We start from the raw sequence: 15,778 nt of genomic DNA on the forward strand, positions 1-15,778 counted from the left end.
TGCTACACCTCAGTAAGCGACACTTCGGCCCCTGCTTCACCTCTCCAAATGTCGAAAGAACGCGTTTCGGACCCTGCTCCATCTCCCCAAGGGTTCGAAGGAACGCGATGTGGAGGAACGGCGTGGAAGTGTGAGGAGACTACTCTGAGACTCAGCCGAACACCGCCACCTTTACCCGGCTTCCCATCCAGCTCTCACCGCCATACGGGGTTGCTGCTGACTCGAGCCCCGCCAGTCTGCTGCCCCCGTCATCGCTCTCCTCCGTCTTGGACGTCACGGCCCCACCTCGCTGCTGCTTCTCCACTCTACTTGTGGCACCCTGGGCCCCTCCATCTCGGACGTCACTACACCGTCACGCAGCCACGTCACCACCTTGCGGTGTTTTCGTGGTGCAGTGGTTAGCACACTCGGCTCACAACCGAGAGAGCCCGGTTCGATTCCCGGGCGGAGTGGAAAAATTTGGGCGGCTTTTCCGATACCCAACGCCCCTGTCCACCCAGCAGTGAATGGGTACCAGGTATTAATCGGGGGTTGTGTCCCGTCTCCTGGGATCTGTTCCCTTCTCCTATAATTCCTTCCCATTCTGTCTTTCTCCGGCATATGACCACATATGTTGCGCCGACTAAACGAAACTTTCCAACTTTTTTCACCACCTTGCATGCCAGTGGCCCCTGGGCCTCTGCTCCCGGGACTCCTTGTTGACACCGTGACGCTACGCCGGGATTGCCATACTTCTCCCGTGTGTGTTGAGCAGACGATTAAATCATAACGTTTCCTGTGTGTTTATCTCGTCTGCCCCGTGGCAGCTGAGGGATACCGGGCCTTAGAGGGGATTGATCTGGCGCTTCACTTCTGCTAACGACGCCGGGTCACTTTTCCTCACATATATATTGTAGCACACTTAAATTTACCAACACAGATTATTTCGATAAATAATGTGAAATGTCCACCATTATTAAGACACATATATTGTTGAGGTACCACAAGTATGAGGATGATGCAGGCATGGTATTATGGCTTACCTGAGTCATCAAACAGAGCTGTGGGGATGGGTGCTAGTTCATAGGCGAGAACGTCTTTGAAGTCCACATTTCTAGAACTGACTTGTTGTCCAATAAATCCTGAGAAGAAAATCCTGAGAAGAAGAATTTTGTATCGTACATGACTTTACGGCCAAATTATCTTCCCTTTCTCATCACAGACATGGTGGTGACTCTTTTCAATATTTTTCCATATCAATTTGGCAAATATTTCTGAAACTCGGCAACCTGCTCCTCAGCAATGCTTAGTGCCTTGTCAACATTCACTGATGATAGAGCAACATAACCAGTGGCTAAATTGGCATGTTGATCTGGGTCTGCATCAGGACTGAGAGGGTGAATACACATATCAATTATCTTTCTGATTTCATATATGTCTTTCTTATCACTTTCCATACGAGCAACTGACTCATCTGGAAAGACTGAGAGGGTGAATACACATATCAATTATCTTTCTGATTTCATATATGTCTTTCTTATCACTTTCCATACGAGCAACTGACTCATCTGGAAAGATTCCATCATCTCTCATTTCTCATGCTAGCCAACTCCTCCATTAACTGGCTCCACACATGACGGCTCAGAGCCCATGTTTTCAGGGTTTCTGGTTTGAGTGTAACTCCAACAATTCCAGCTCGCCCATGCCCATACCTCATGAAGGTTGATTCTATGAACATGTCACTCCAGATACCATTCCATAGCCCCTCCATATGCCGCATGACACGTTTGCCATTCAGGAAATGAGCAAGGATATCTGATGTCAGTCTCTCAATCGTTCTCAGGTAGATCAAAAGTGATCTGGCATAGTTTGAGTCCCCTGCAGCAAAGCCATATACTATCATTGCTTTCACAAATGCTACATGCAGGGATATATCTGCCTCTCTCTCTGCTCAGACATATCCCATCATGATGAAGACAGGCTTTATGATGTAGTCAGTCCATACCCTAAATATTCATGTTTGCTCTATTTTCCAAATTCTCCATGAGGTCATCATAACACTTGAGTAAAGTGTCTTGAAGGATTGGTTCAAGGATTACTTCTGCCACCATTCGTAAAGCACGTGAACACTATGGAAACTTCTTGCCTGTGATCATTTTCTTAGTTATATAATTAAAATCTTTTATTTCCCACTTCTGGATAGCGAACGTAATGTGTATATTATAATGTACATGTGTATGTATGACTGTACGTGTGGCGACACCCGGTCGGTGTCGCACAACAGGATTTTTAACAACACGTCGTGCTTTTTGCCGTGGGAAGCTGTGATGAACTGACACTAGGATCAGCAAATGGTGACTTTCATCAGCCGTCATCAACCGGAACCCACACCCTTCCGGACGAACTACAAGCAAATAAAACGGGCGAACAACGCGGAGAAGGGAGAGAAGACGGGTGACGGGCAGGGGAGCGGTGCTCTGCCGCTTCGCGCCCTGCAGTGGTGTGGCTGTCTCTGATTTCGTGCGTCTCGCTCACGTAAACTGTAAACCTTATGTAGTACAACTGTTAATATAGTTAAAATTACATTTTATCTTGGTATTGCCCTGTGAGAGAGAGAACTAAAGTGAACTTATAACGGCTACCGCTCGGCCACACATCACTTAACTAAAAGGCTATTGTGTTATCTCACCTTACTACAATCAACTTGTGGAAGCAGGCAACGGTACACCGGACCTGACGTGAGATAGCAGTTCGCGCCTTAATCTTTAACTATAACACTCAACGCAACCATGTTAAAAATAACTCTTAAAAACTACTATCATAAATGATGTGCAGGGTGGTTACGAACTACTCCGAATTGTTATATCTCTCTCTCAAACGTAACTTCAGTGACAGTGTGTGGGGGCAGTGAACGGTATCGGACACAGCAAGCAAACGCTGACCTCAGCGCGCGGCTTTTCCTGCCCCAGTGAGTCGAGTCAGCACACAGCCGCACCCGAGAGCACACCCCGCCCCGCCCCGCACCTCCACACAGCCCGCGCGCCCCGCCCCGCACCTCCACACAACCAAGTTTCCTTGGAGGTGTCTCGGCACTTGTTTCTTCCTACGACACAACTCGTCGTAGGTGCGCACTTATCTTCGCCAGGCAACTCGGACCTTTGAGGGTGACTGGTGGGCGTATATTGTCTGCCCGAGCCAAACCCTCCCCGCTACCAGACGGGGGACGGCAGACTCTGCCATCCCTGCAGCCCTGCCCCTGTCACCGGCGAGGCGAAGGACGCGAGCGTGCTGAGTGGTGTGGTATCGAGTTGCTGTCTTCGAGGTTTTTAACACATTTTAGCTGACACTACATTGGTTTCAGTAATTACACCACTTGCAACTTTCAGGTGAATTACTATTATTATGTTCACGTGTTTAGGCGTGAGGGGCCGTATCTAATCTATTAGATTTTTCAGCTGTTGATTTTTCTGGCGTGTGGATGTTTAATATTTTTCTTGAGTAACATTGTTACGCATTTTATGTATAATCATTCATTTTCTTTTCTCCTTTCTTTTGTGTGTTTTATTGCACAGTGGAGAAATTTTGTCTTGCAAAGCCTCACTCATTATTATTTTTCCTCTTTTATTATGCATTTTATAAGCATAGGGGAGGAGTGAGCACATACTTAGCGGTGAATGATTATTACTTTACCTATTTTTGCAGCAATATTTTTTTTTCTTTTACCATTTTACTCCTCATTTTACTAGTAACTCTTTTAATGGCAGAGAAACCTGACCCGCAGTTACAAGCTCTCACCGAGGACTATGAGGGGTGGGTAGAGAGAAAGAACAGTGCCGTCAAGGATAACTAACTGTTCTCATATAAGGAGTGTAGCAGTCTTCAAAGGGTGCTTGCTCCTCCTACGCTGCATGTGCAACCAAGAGGTATTTACTTACCTTACTAATCCCACAATGGCTTCTGCCCCTAATCACCCACTAACAGCAACAGCAGTTAGGCCTTTCGCAGGGTAGCAAGGGAGGCAGATTATTCGGCCAGGGACTTCTAGTTTCAAAGTGAGATTGTCATGGACATTTCATTCGTGTCAAATCCGGGAGATTAAATATCTCAGCCGCTCGAAGGTCAATCCCGGGAACGGGCGCAGGGCCTTCATAAACAGGAGCGCGTTCACAGGACGGAAGGATTGTGATGCGTTTCGGTCACTTTTTCTTGAAACATTTGGGGAAGATGGGCAACACAGCCTCGTAAAGGGCGTAAATTTTGCTGTGGACACTGTGCAAACGAGTGGCCTTTTTAACAGGCCAGTGGACGCCTATAGGCTATCTACTGATTTGATCTCGTGTTTTAAACAAGGAAACTGGACAGATGGAGAAACCATTTATGTAGCTAATGCTAGATTATTACTAGAGTTCCTTGTGTACATGATTGTTCTTAAAGTTCCTCTTCGAAGGAGTGCAGTATCCCTTGACTACAGCCCCACTGGCAACCTACACGGTTTTATCAGCCAACTTTTATGGCATTTAAAGTAATTTTGGGTCCTTTTTAAAGCTTCGTTTGCCGTCGACACGTTCGTCGGGGAGGGGGCCCTTGGCGACCCTCTGACCTAAACCTTTTTGGGTGTCACCAGCGGTAATCAAAAATTCCTTGGTGTGTTCTTTTACCCGTGGTTTAGGCAAAAATAGTCAGATAAATAGGTGGTTGGAAATTTGAGCTTTACGATCTTTTTTTTGCACAGAACGGTGCATAGTGATCGTCTCCAAAGACTAGCGCCGGCTTGAGGTTCAGCCTGACGCTGCTTTGTCTCTCTTTCCACCACACGACTATAACCTGCATCCTCGCATCTACTAATTTATGTTTGGTTCCTAAGCTTTTGCCTGCATCTTTTTCATGCGAGAAGGGGAGTGCTTGAGTAATACTTTTCACTCTAACCCACTATTTTCTTTATTGCTGAGTTGATGCAAGGCAGTCAGTCTTCTTAATTTAATTGGAGCCGTAATAACCGAGGGTGTAGACTAACATAGGGATAGGTACAATTTAACATTGAACCTCACGTGCTTCTGCTTAAAACATACTTTTTCTCTGCACTGACAGACTTAACTTGAGCAGATGCTGTCCCTAACTTTTATTGTAACCAGCATGTGAATATCTGTAAGCTTTGGAAGCAAGCAGACAAGTCTTACTTACCCTTACTTGACATACCACTGTTACCCGTTACGGGAATTATTTTTGGCGTCACAAATGTCAGTCATCCACGTTCGTTACGATCGAGGGATAGGTGGAAATTTGTCTTTTTCATTTGATGTTTATTAATGCTGGAATTACTTTAATCAATTATGCTGGAATTATATATTTCAGTGAGATTTGTTACAACAGTGATTTCACAACTTGGTGACAGGATTTTCTGTTATAGTACTGTAGACCTGTAAAACGGAGTATTAGGAGTTAGTGGTGTTGACTGCCGATGCTTCTAAGATTCTCCAGACTTGTCCTTGTTATCACATTGTAAATATTAGGAGACTCTACGGATAACATTACCTCTTTTCACACAACCTTATCTATTGTTGTAAACCCCACCCGTCTCGAAGGCGTGCCGAGGGTAACGACACTGGCAATTAATTGTCACGCAACGGATGAGTGTTTCTCTGCGACAGTTTTGTGTCCAGGTGTGACTCGAAGGTTCAGTGTGTAGCAGATCTTCTTCAAGGATTGTTCCTTTTTCTTTTTACTATTCCAAATAGCTCCATTACCATGTATCCTAATGACAGTTTAGTCAATTTAATTTTACTAGGATGTATCATGTAAATAATTTTTCGAGCTATTATTTTGTTTTCTCGGAATAGTACTGAGCTTCCATGTCCACGACTCTAGCCATGTTTACCTCGCCCTGTATGTACTTTGCCCATTTCTTGTTACTTCCATGATTATTTTTATTATCATTGGCATTTTCTGATGCTGTATCGTTAGGCGGGCTCTGACTTGTATATATTTTTTTTTATGCAATAACAGGACCTTGTTTAACTAGTACACATTGTGCGACTGTAACATGGGTAGGTACACTGCTTTTAAAGGTCGGGTGAGTCGCGAGGTCGCGACTTTTAGAGAATCGAGCGATGTAATGTGTATATTATAATGTACATGTGTATGTATGACTGTACGTGTGGCGACACACGGTCGGTGTCGCACAACAGGATGTTTAACAACACGTCGTGCTTTTGGCCGTGGGAAGCTGTGATGAACTGACACTAGGATCAGCAAATGATGACTTTCATCAGCCGTCATCAACCGGAACCCACACACTTCCGGACGAACTACAAGCAAATAAAACGGGCGAACAACGCGGAGAAGGGAGAGAAGACGGGTGACGGGCAGGCGAGCGGTGCTCTGCCGCTCTGCGCCCTGCAGGGGTGTGGCTGTCTCTGATTTCGTGCGTCTCGCTCACGTAAACTGTAAACCTTATGTAGTACAACTGTTAATATAGTTAAAATTACATTTTGTCTTGGTATTGCCCTGTGAGAGAGAGAACTAAAGTGAACTAAAGTGAACTTATAACGGCTACCGCTCGGCCACACATCACTTAACTAAAAGGCTATTGTGTTACCTCACCTTACTACAATCAACTTGTGGAAGCAAGCAACGGTACACCGGACCTGACGTGAGATAGCAGTTCGCGCCTTAAACTTTAACTATAACACTCAACGCAACCACGTTAAAAATAACGCTTAAAAGTTATTAATATAAATGCTTCCCACGGCCAAAAGCACGACGTGTTGTTAAACATCCTGTTGTGCGACACCGACCGGGTGTCGCCACACGTACAGTCATACATACACATGTACATTATAATATACACATTACACCGGGGCGGACCCCCCCGCCCCCTCCTTACTACGCCACTGTCATGACCCGTTTTCGAACACTAACTATTTATGCCGGCACCGTTTCACAATAATAAAGCACTTAAGCAACAATAAAGCACATTAGTACAGATAAATTGTAAAACATGATATGAAAATACATTGTAAACAAACAAAAAAAATAGGATCAGAGGCAGGAAAAGGTTAATTATAGGCGAGGAAAGTGCGGGAAAACATTTGCACCCGCCGCCCTCTAGTGCGAGTCGGCCACCATACCACATCAACCAGTCGCACCAGCGCCGCTACTCGCATAATAGCGAATTTTTCTCGCATAAAACAAATACTTGCCACATTTGGGTTAGTCGCAGATGAGCGAATTCGCATAATTTGAACTCGCATATATCGAATACCAGGTGCATATATATTATGACTATGAATATATGCTAATAAAGATGAAACAAAAATAACCAAGTGTTTCTGTGTGTGTGTGTGTGAAGGGTGACGGACCTTAAGTTATTAGGTAAAAGGTATAAATAGCAGAGTAAGAGTAGCCAGCACAAGAGAGAGAGAGAGAGAGAGAGAGAGAGAGAGAGAGAGAGAGAGAGAGAGAGAGAGAGAGAGAGAGAGAACTAAGTCAAGGAAGTAGTGCTGAAGGAGGCCTCCATGCAGACTGCTATGAACAGCACGCCCAGGAGAGAGAGAGAGAGAGAGAGAGAGAGAGAGAGAGAGAGAGAGAATGCATGAAATTTTCTTATCCTAAGGGAGGAGGAAGAAAAAAGTGCAGCCAGGAGGAGGAGGAAGAAGAGGAATGGGAGGAAGGAGGAGGAGGAGGGTAGGAGTGCAGCTAACATACTGTGGTAAAATATATGGTGCAGAGGAGGAGGAGGAGAAGGAAGAGAAGGGTAGGAGGAAGACACTCAGAAGCTTGTCCATTAGAGCAGAAAGGAAGGGAGGAATGTAGAGGCTTGTCTGGTAGTGAGGAATAACTGAAGAGGAAGAGAGAGGAGGAAGAGATGGATGAGAAGAAAAAAACTGAAAGGGATGCAGAAGGAGGAAGAGGAAGAAAAGATGGAGGAGGAGGAAAGGGAGGTTAGAAGTGCACATAACACACACACACACACACACACACACACAAGGAAAATGAAGGGAAGGGAAGGGAAGGGAAAGTGATGGGATAGGAAAGGAAAGGAAGGTAATGGAAGGGAGAGGAGTGGTTTAAGGCCGCCCAGACCGGGGTTCACCGCATGGCACAACTCCTGTTGCCTGAAGTGTTGCGAGAGTGGCAGTTTGTCCACACCAAGGATTATATACTATAAGGTTAGCTCACTGAAACGTCATCGATGACGTCATGACTGCGGTGCGTCATCAGGTTAACACTCACCCTGTCCTCACGGTATAAAAGGTACTAGAAAACCCTTATTTATTCTTATGCATGGTCAGATTTTGCGCTTTTTATATTACTAAGGATAAGTAATTAAATTAGGCAGCCGTTGTGTTGGCTAATAGTATACAATAATATAAATAATGTGAGAAACATGGTAAACAAGCTGCAGAAATATTGCTATGTTTACCATCGATGCTTACGTTTTCTTAACTTTTATTAACATTAGTTTTCTACAACTTAATTTGAAGTGTTTAATATTCCTGTCATATATAATGAAACTAATTAATATATATATATATATATATATATATATATATATATATATATATATATATATATATATATATATATATATATATATATATATATATATATATATATATACATACATATATATATATTGTATAATATTTATGCAAATTATTCACTAAATGAATTTACGTTTTCCAAACTTTCACTATAGAGCTTTATTGGCTTTTCTTTAATGTTATCACCTTCTTGAAAAATGTTTGGACCTCACCCGCGCAGACTTTATCTTTTCGTTTGCAGGCCAAAATCCACTTCTTCAAGGTGTGTTTGTCTCAAGGAAACCTAATGAACTTAACACCTTGACGACTTTCCGCAGTTGAGCCACTGTAACACCCATATACACCACAAATCACCATTTTCACTGAGCACGCTACGGCGAGAACATAGTGAAGTGAACCAGTTTGCCGCCGAGCACCATTTGTTTACATATGTGACGTCATCCGCGGTGCATTGTGGGTAAAACAAAACCTTAGTGGGCTATCCTTATAGTATATAATTCTTGGTCCACACTGTGCTGGCCTGCTGCGCACCACTCGCTGGCAGAGAGCCACACAGGATGTCTGGTGCTGAGCAGGAGGGCATTTTATGGGCTATTTTTGCGTTGGCATGCGCCAAAAAGATGAATCAAAAGAAAAGGAAAAGGATATGGTGCAAATTATCATCAGCAATTGTGTGAATGGGACGGTGAAGCAAGCAGCAGCAGTCCTTCCTCGGTGACAGCTTGTCAGCTATTGTCACCCTCACTGTGTTGCCAAAATGCCCCACGCGGCGATTCTCTCAGGCAACACTCACGAGCAACACGCAACACCAAAATCGAGTTGCAGCAATGCGTTGTGCCATGCGCTGAAGGGAAGGAGAAGGGAAGGAAGGGTGGAGAGAGAAGGGAGGGAAAGAAGGAGAGAGAGAGAGAGAGAGAGAGAGAGAGAGAGAGAGAGAGAGAGAGAGAGAGAGAGAGAGAGAGAGAGAGAGAGAGAGAGAGAGAATGTCCTCACCCATATCACCTCCTCCGTTTCCTCTTCATTGCATATCAGGTCCTCGTGGCTCTTGGGGGACTGGTTGAATTTGTTGAGGCGGTTGTGGTTCCAGCGGTCATTCTCCTTCCAGACCTTCTTCCTGGCAACCTCCTTCTTGGGGGTGAGCTCAGGACTGGGGAAAGGAGGGGGAGAGGTTAAGTTAGGGTGTAAGGGAATGGCTATCAGTACAGTAATACCTCAGTTCACGAGTGCCTTAGTTTACGAGTGTTTTGATTTACAAGCAAAAAATAAAAAAATCTGCCTTGGTTTACGAGTGGTGACTTCCTTTTCATTTCTGAGTGTTTTGGTGTGCGGGCAAAATTCCGGAACATTAAATTTGTAAACCATAGCCTGAAGGTATGCTTCCTTACTAATGAGACTTTCTGTATAACAAAGTGGGGTCATTCCTTGTTTATTTGTACCATACGGTGCTGGCTATCATGTGTTTGAAGATACCCTAAACTTAACCTTACAAAACAAAATCAAACACTATAGGTCTTTTATCTATCTTTCTATATGTCTATATCTCCGCCGCCCTGCTCCCTCGCGAGAACTTTCCTCCAGGGGTTGGGGTGGCCGCGGCAGAAGCGTCTCCATCTCTCCCTGTTCTGGCACTCCCTTTCAGCACACTCACTCCTGCTGCTTCCAACTCTCACTCCAATACTCCCTCACCCTGTTGATCCACTTCACAGGTGACACCCCCTCCCTCACTCCTTTCCTCATACACTCTCTTCATAATAATCTTCATGAATTCATTCTCCCCCATTCTCATCACATGTCCAAACCATCTCAGCTAACCACACTTCACCCACTCCACCACTCCACACTCCACTCCTTTCACTGTCACACCCACACCAAACCGCTCATACACGCTGTCATTACTTTTGTAGCTGCAGCTTAGGCCGCTACTACGAAAACCAAACATTTCTGTTTGTATGTTTTCCAGACAGACAGCATACGTTGTAGCTGGTACAACGCCGTGTGATTCCGTTAAGGCCGTCTGTTAGGTTCAGAGATACGACTGATAACCTGGTGGTGACTCCATTGACGAAGCAGTTTATTTGCGAGTATATAAAGGACTTTAATATCATGGATGGATATTTACAATGGTTGATATGCAGAAATATATACAATGTTAATGATATGATGTTAATATGTACATTAGTGAGTTTGTTATAATGTTAGCTATGATATATGTGTATGTGTTTGGATGTAGTGACTTGGGTAAGATGAAATACGGAAAGTGAGGAATGGAATGTGTGGATATGAAGGCAGACTGAAGAAAAGGTTCAGGAAGAGGAGAGGCTTAAGAGAAAACGGAGATATTTAGAGGGTCACTACATAACTCCCCCCCTAGTGACGAGGTAGGAGGAACGTTATATGTTTCTTGTGACACTGGACATTGTTTTTGGGCACCGGAGTAGGAGACACTGACACAGTGTTGGTTGGTGGAGGATCTGGACGCAGAAGGTACGCTGGCTTGACCCGGTCGATGGCGATGACGTCGGACTTGCCGTGGCGGTCAATTGTTATGTTCTTGCGCGTCCTCTTGATGACGGCGAAGGGGCCATCATACGGTTGCTGCAGAGGCTTCTTCGCGGCGTCCACTCGTACGAACACGTGTGTGCAGGTGTGTAGGTCCTGGCTCACAAACGTTTTGGATGGTGATGTACGTGGCGGCACTGGCTGGAGTCTCTGCATGGCGTCCTTGAGGTTCCTGGCGTAGTCCTGGATGTCGCAGGGAGGGCCAGGAGTGGGTGAGAGAACCTCTCCTGGAAGGCGGAGAGTGGTGCCGTACAGGAGCTCTGCAGAGGAGTGGCCAAAGTCTTCCTTGAGGGGCGTCCGTATGCCAAGGAGGGCTAGGGGCAGAGTCGTAGTCCAGTCGCTGCGGTCCTTGACTGTCGCTGCCAGCGAGGCCTTGAGTTGGCGGTGGAAGCGTTCGACAAGGCCATTTGACTGAGGATGGTAGCTGGCGGTTCTGATCCGCTTGACTCCCAGTATGGACATGACCTTGTCCCACAGGCTCGACTCGAACTGGCTTCCACGGTCGGATGTGAGGCTGAGAGGCGTACCAAAGCGCGACACCCAGGTGTTGACGAAGGCTCTGGCGATGGTGTCCGTCGTTATGTCTTCGACCGGGACAGCTTCGGGCCAGCGTGTGAACCTGTCAACGCAGGTGAGGAGGTACTTGTGGTCGTTGGAGTGTGGAAGTGAGCCAACGAAGTCGATGTGGACGTGTTCGAGTCTGGAGGAACGGGGCGTGAACGCTGCTGGAGGCGAGACGGTATGGCGCGTTACCTTTGAAGCCTGACACTGGACGCAGGTGCGGGTCCAGTCTCTGACGTCCTTGTTGATCCCCGGCCATATGAAGCACGAGGACATCATGCGTTGTGACGCTCGGATCCCGGGGTGAGAGAGGTCGTGCAGCTGGCGGAAGAGTGGGTACTGGTGGTTCTGCGGCAAGTAGGGCCGGATGGTGGCGGTAGAGGCGTCAGCGTACAGGTGCACTTTGGTCCCGGGGAACTCGACTCGCCTCATCGACAAAGTGGGGTTATCCTTCAATTGCTGCAGCTCGGCGTCGTCGACTTGGTCTGCAGCAATGGCGGCATAATCGATGAGGGAGGAGGATGTTGCAGAGATGTTACGGGAGAGAGCGTCGGCGGGGATGTTGTCTTCGCCTTTGACATACCGGATGTCTGTCGTGAACTGAGAGATGAAGTCGATGTGGCGCAGCTGCCTGGGAGAGTAGGTGGACTTGTTGTTGATGAAGGTTGTGGCAAGAGGCTTGTGGTCAGTGTAAATGTGAAATTCCCGGCCTTCGATGAAGTATCTGAAGCGCTTGACAGCCTTGTAGATGGCGAGAAGTTTTCTGTCGAAAGCGCTGTACTTCTTCTCAGCGTTGTTGAGTTTCTGTGAGAAGAATGCAATGGGTCTCCTGGCTCCGCTTACGTGCTGCTGCAAGACTCCACCAACGCCGGTGTCTGAGGCATCCGTGGAGATTGAAGTAGTGGCGTCTGGAGTAGGGAAGCTGAGTGTGGTAACAGCCTTCAGTGCCTCCTTGGCTTTGAGAAAGGCGTCGTCAGCTTCGGAAGTCCAGGCGAGTGTGACGGACTGGCCTCTCTTGCAGGGCTTGATCATGGAGTAGAGTGGCTGAAAGATGAGCGCGCAGCGTGGAATGAAGCGGTTGTAGTAGTTGATCATCCCGAGGAACTGCTTGAGCTGGCGCTGAGTTGTCGGCTTCGGGAACTGTTGAATGGCGTCGCAGCGGGAAGAGATGGGAGTGATGCCGGAAGGAGAGACGGTGTGGCCGAGGAAGTCGACAGAGGTAACACCAAACTCTGACTTGTCAACGCTTATCTGGATGCCGTAGTCCTGAAGACGGGTGAAAACTTGCTCTAGGTGTTGGCGGTGTGTGTCAGCGTCAGGACTGGCGATGAGGACGTCGTCGATGTAGGCGAAGCAGAAAGTCAGTCCTCGCAGCACTTCGTCCATGAACCTCTGGAAGGTTTGTGCAGAGTTCTTGAGGCCAAAGGGCATTCGTACGTACTCGTATAAGCAGAAAGGTGTAATGATGGCTGTCTTCGGGATGTCCGCCGCGTTGACTGGGATCTGGTGGAAGGCTTTGATGAGGTCGATCCTGGAGAAGATGGTGGAGCCAGCAAGCTGTGAGGAGAACTCCTGAATATTCGGCACAGGATAGCGATCCATGACGGTGCGTGAGTTGAGGGCTCTGTAGTCGCCGCATGGGCGTATGTCCCCGTTCTTCTTGGGAACGACGTGGAGGGCAGACGACCAGTTGCTGGAGCTGGGGCGGATGACACCTTGGCGCATCAGCGACTCGAACTCGGCCTTGGCTTGTTGGTAGCGTTCTGGAGCTAAGCGGCGAGCCTTGGCGTATGTTGGTGGTCCGGTCGTCTCGATGTGGTGCGTGACGTAGTGCTTCACAGGCTTGTTGGCTGTGTGTGGCTGCGTCAGCGTCGGGAAGGACTTGAGGAGAGACGCGAACCGGTTGCCTGCGCTGATGGTGGAGATGTGGGTGCTTTCGCCCGCTGCTGCTCTCATTCTGGTGGAGATGGATGTTAAAGGATCCAGGAGCTTGCGACTTTTGAGGTCGATCAGGAGATTGTAGTGAGTCAGGAAATCGGCGCCCAGGATAGGTTGTGAAACTGTTGCCACGTAGAAGGTCCACTCGAACGACCTGCGAAGGTTGAGGTTGAGCTGGAGCGTCTGTTTCTTGAAGACAGGGATCCCCGTGCCGTTAGCAGCGTAGAGGCGAGCGATGGTTGGTAAGGACCTCTGGCTTGGTGTGGCGGGGAGGACGCTGACCTCGGCTCCAGTGTTGATGAGGAAGTTGGTGCGGGAGAGTGGATCGAAGATGTGGAGCAGCTTCGAGGTGTGTTGGCGGACGCTGTGAGCTGTTAGTCCACGCCGGGGCTGTTGTGACGAACCCTGGAAGCCGCAGGGAGATGTGCACTGCCTGGCATCCTTGCCGAACCTTCTGTGGTAGTAGCAGACGCCGGAGCTATGTGAGGGGCTACTACTGGAGGTGGAGTGGCGGCGGGGTGACGAGGAGTGGTGGTGCGGTGACGAGGAGTGGCGTCGTTGGCTCCTGATGTCCTCCCTGAGCGTACTGACCTCTGTTCGTAGCTTGGCGATAAGAGCCGTGAGCTGGTGGGTCAGACTGTCGCTGGTGACGGTGGGGGCATGGAGGCTGGCCACGTCCTGCGCAGCGTCGTCGTCGGACACCTTGGAGGGGCACGTTAGGGCAGGGTCGGTGTCGGACGTGGAGGTCATGATCGCGTGTAGAGGCGCTGGCAGTGTAGCCAGGGGCCGCGGCGGCTGGAGGCCGAGAGTCGCGTCAGGCATCCCGGAGGTGTAACGGAGCACAGCACTAAGCGGTAAACTACGTCGGGGAAGCACTGACTACCGACGGGGAGCACTGCCGGGAGGGGCGTCACTACACACACACTCACTCACTTATGGCTTGTTACATGCCACGGGTGTCACTGCACAATCACGCACTCGCTCGCTATTTGAAACAGAGTGATGGTGGGTAGGGGCGGAACGGCACTAGTGTTGTTGTCGGGGCGTCGCTGATGGTAGTCGGGGGCCACTACGGCGGGAGTGCCGCCTCAGGAACACCAACGGTAGTGTCGATGCTGCGGGAGTAGAAAGGCGCCGGCGGGGGAAGCCGGGGACCGCAACGGCAGAAGGCTGGTGTGCTGGGCTGGCGAAGGATGGAGACAGCCGTGGGAGGTGTGTGCGGCGGGCAGAGGCTGATGCACGGAGGTGAGTTACCCGTAGGAGCGGGTGGCTGGGCTGGGTGGGGCGAGGTACAGCGGGGTGAGGGAGCCGTAGGGGCGGCGTCGGAATGGCTGGCTGGGCTGGGCTGAGGTAGGAGTGGCGAGGTATAACTGCGAGTAAGGTGACACCTGCGTGGGGGCTGGGCTGCTGGCTGAGTCCTTGGGGTGGGCCTAGGCGAGATGGCGCGGGCGAGATCAGAAACTTGCCGGGGGCGGGAAAGCCTCGGGTCACGTTGGGAGGGCCGGAGGCGGAGCGCGACCTGCTGCGGGACGGTGGACCCTCCGGGGGCGGTAGCTTAGGCTGCGACGTAGCAGACCAATAATGGCCAGCAGTGACGGCGGCGTTGGCAGGGTGTGAAAGAACCGAGTTGTCCCTCGTTATTCAGCTCCGTAGGTCACCAATTTGTAGCGGCAGCTTAGGCCGCTACAGAGAAAACCAAACATTTATGTTTGTGTGTTTTCTAGAAAGCATACGTTATAGCCGGTATAAAGCCGTCTGTTTAGGTTCAGAGATACGACTGATAACCTGGTGGTGACTCCAGCAGTTTATTTGCGAGTATATAAAGGACTTTAATATCATGGATGGATATTTACAATGGTTGATATGCAGTAATATATACAATGTTAACGATATGATGTTAATATGTACATTGGTGAGTTTGTTATAATGTCAGCTATGATATATGTGTATGTGTTTGGATGTACTGACTTGGGTAAGATGAAATACGGAAAGTGAGGAATGGTATGTGTGGCTATGAAGGCAGACTGAAGAAAAGGTTCAGGAAAAGGAGAGGTTTAAGAGAAAACGGAGATATTTAGAGGGTCACTACACTTTCACCATCCCGTCCTGACACACCACATGCACCTCTTGTATGACTCATTTCCACTACACGTATTCTCCATTGCTCTGCTGCGTTTCATGTCCACGTCTCTGATACT

Source organism: Eriocheir sinensis, unplaced genomic scaffold (genome assembly GCF_024679095.1).
Source record: "Eriocheir sinensis breed Jianghai 21 unplaced genomic scaffold, ASM2467909v1 Scaffold106, whole genome shotgun sequence".
In the NCBI taxonomy this organism is placed as follows: Eukaryota; Metazoa; Arthropoda; class Malacostraca; order Decapoda; family Varunidae; genus Eriocheir; species Eriocheir sinensis.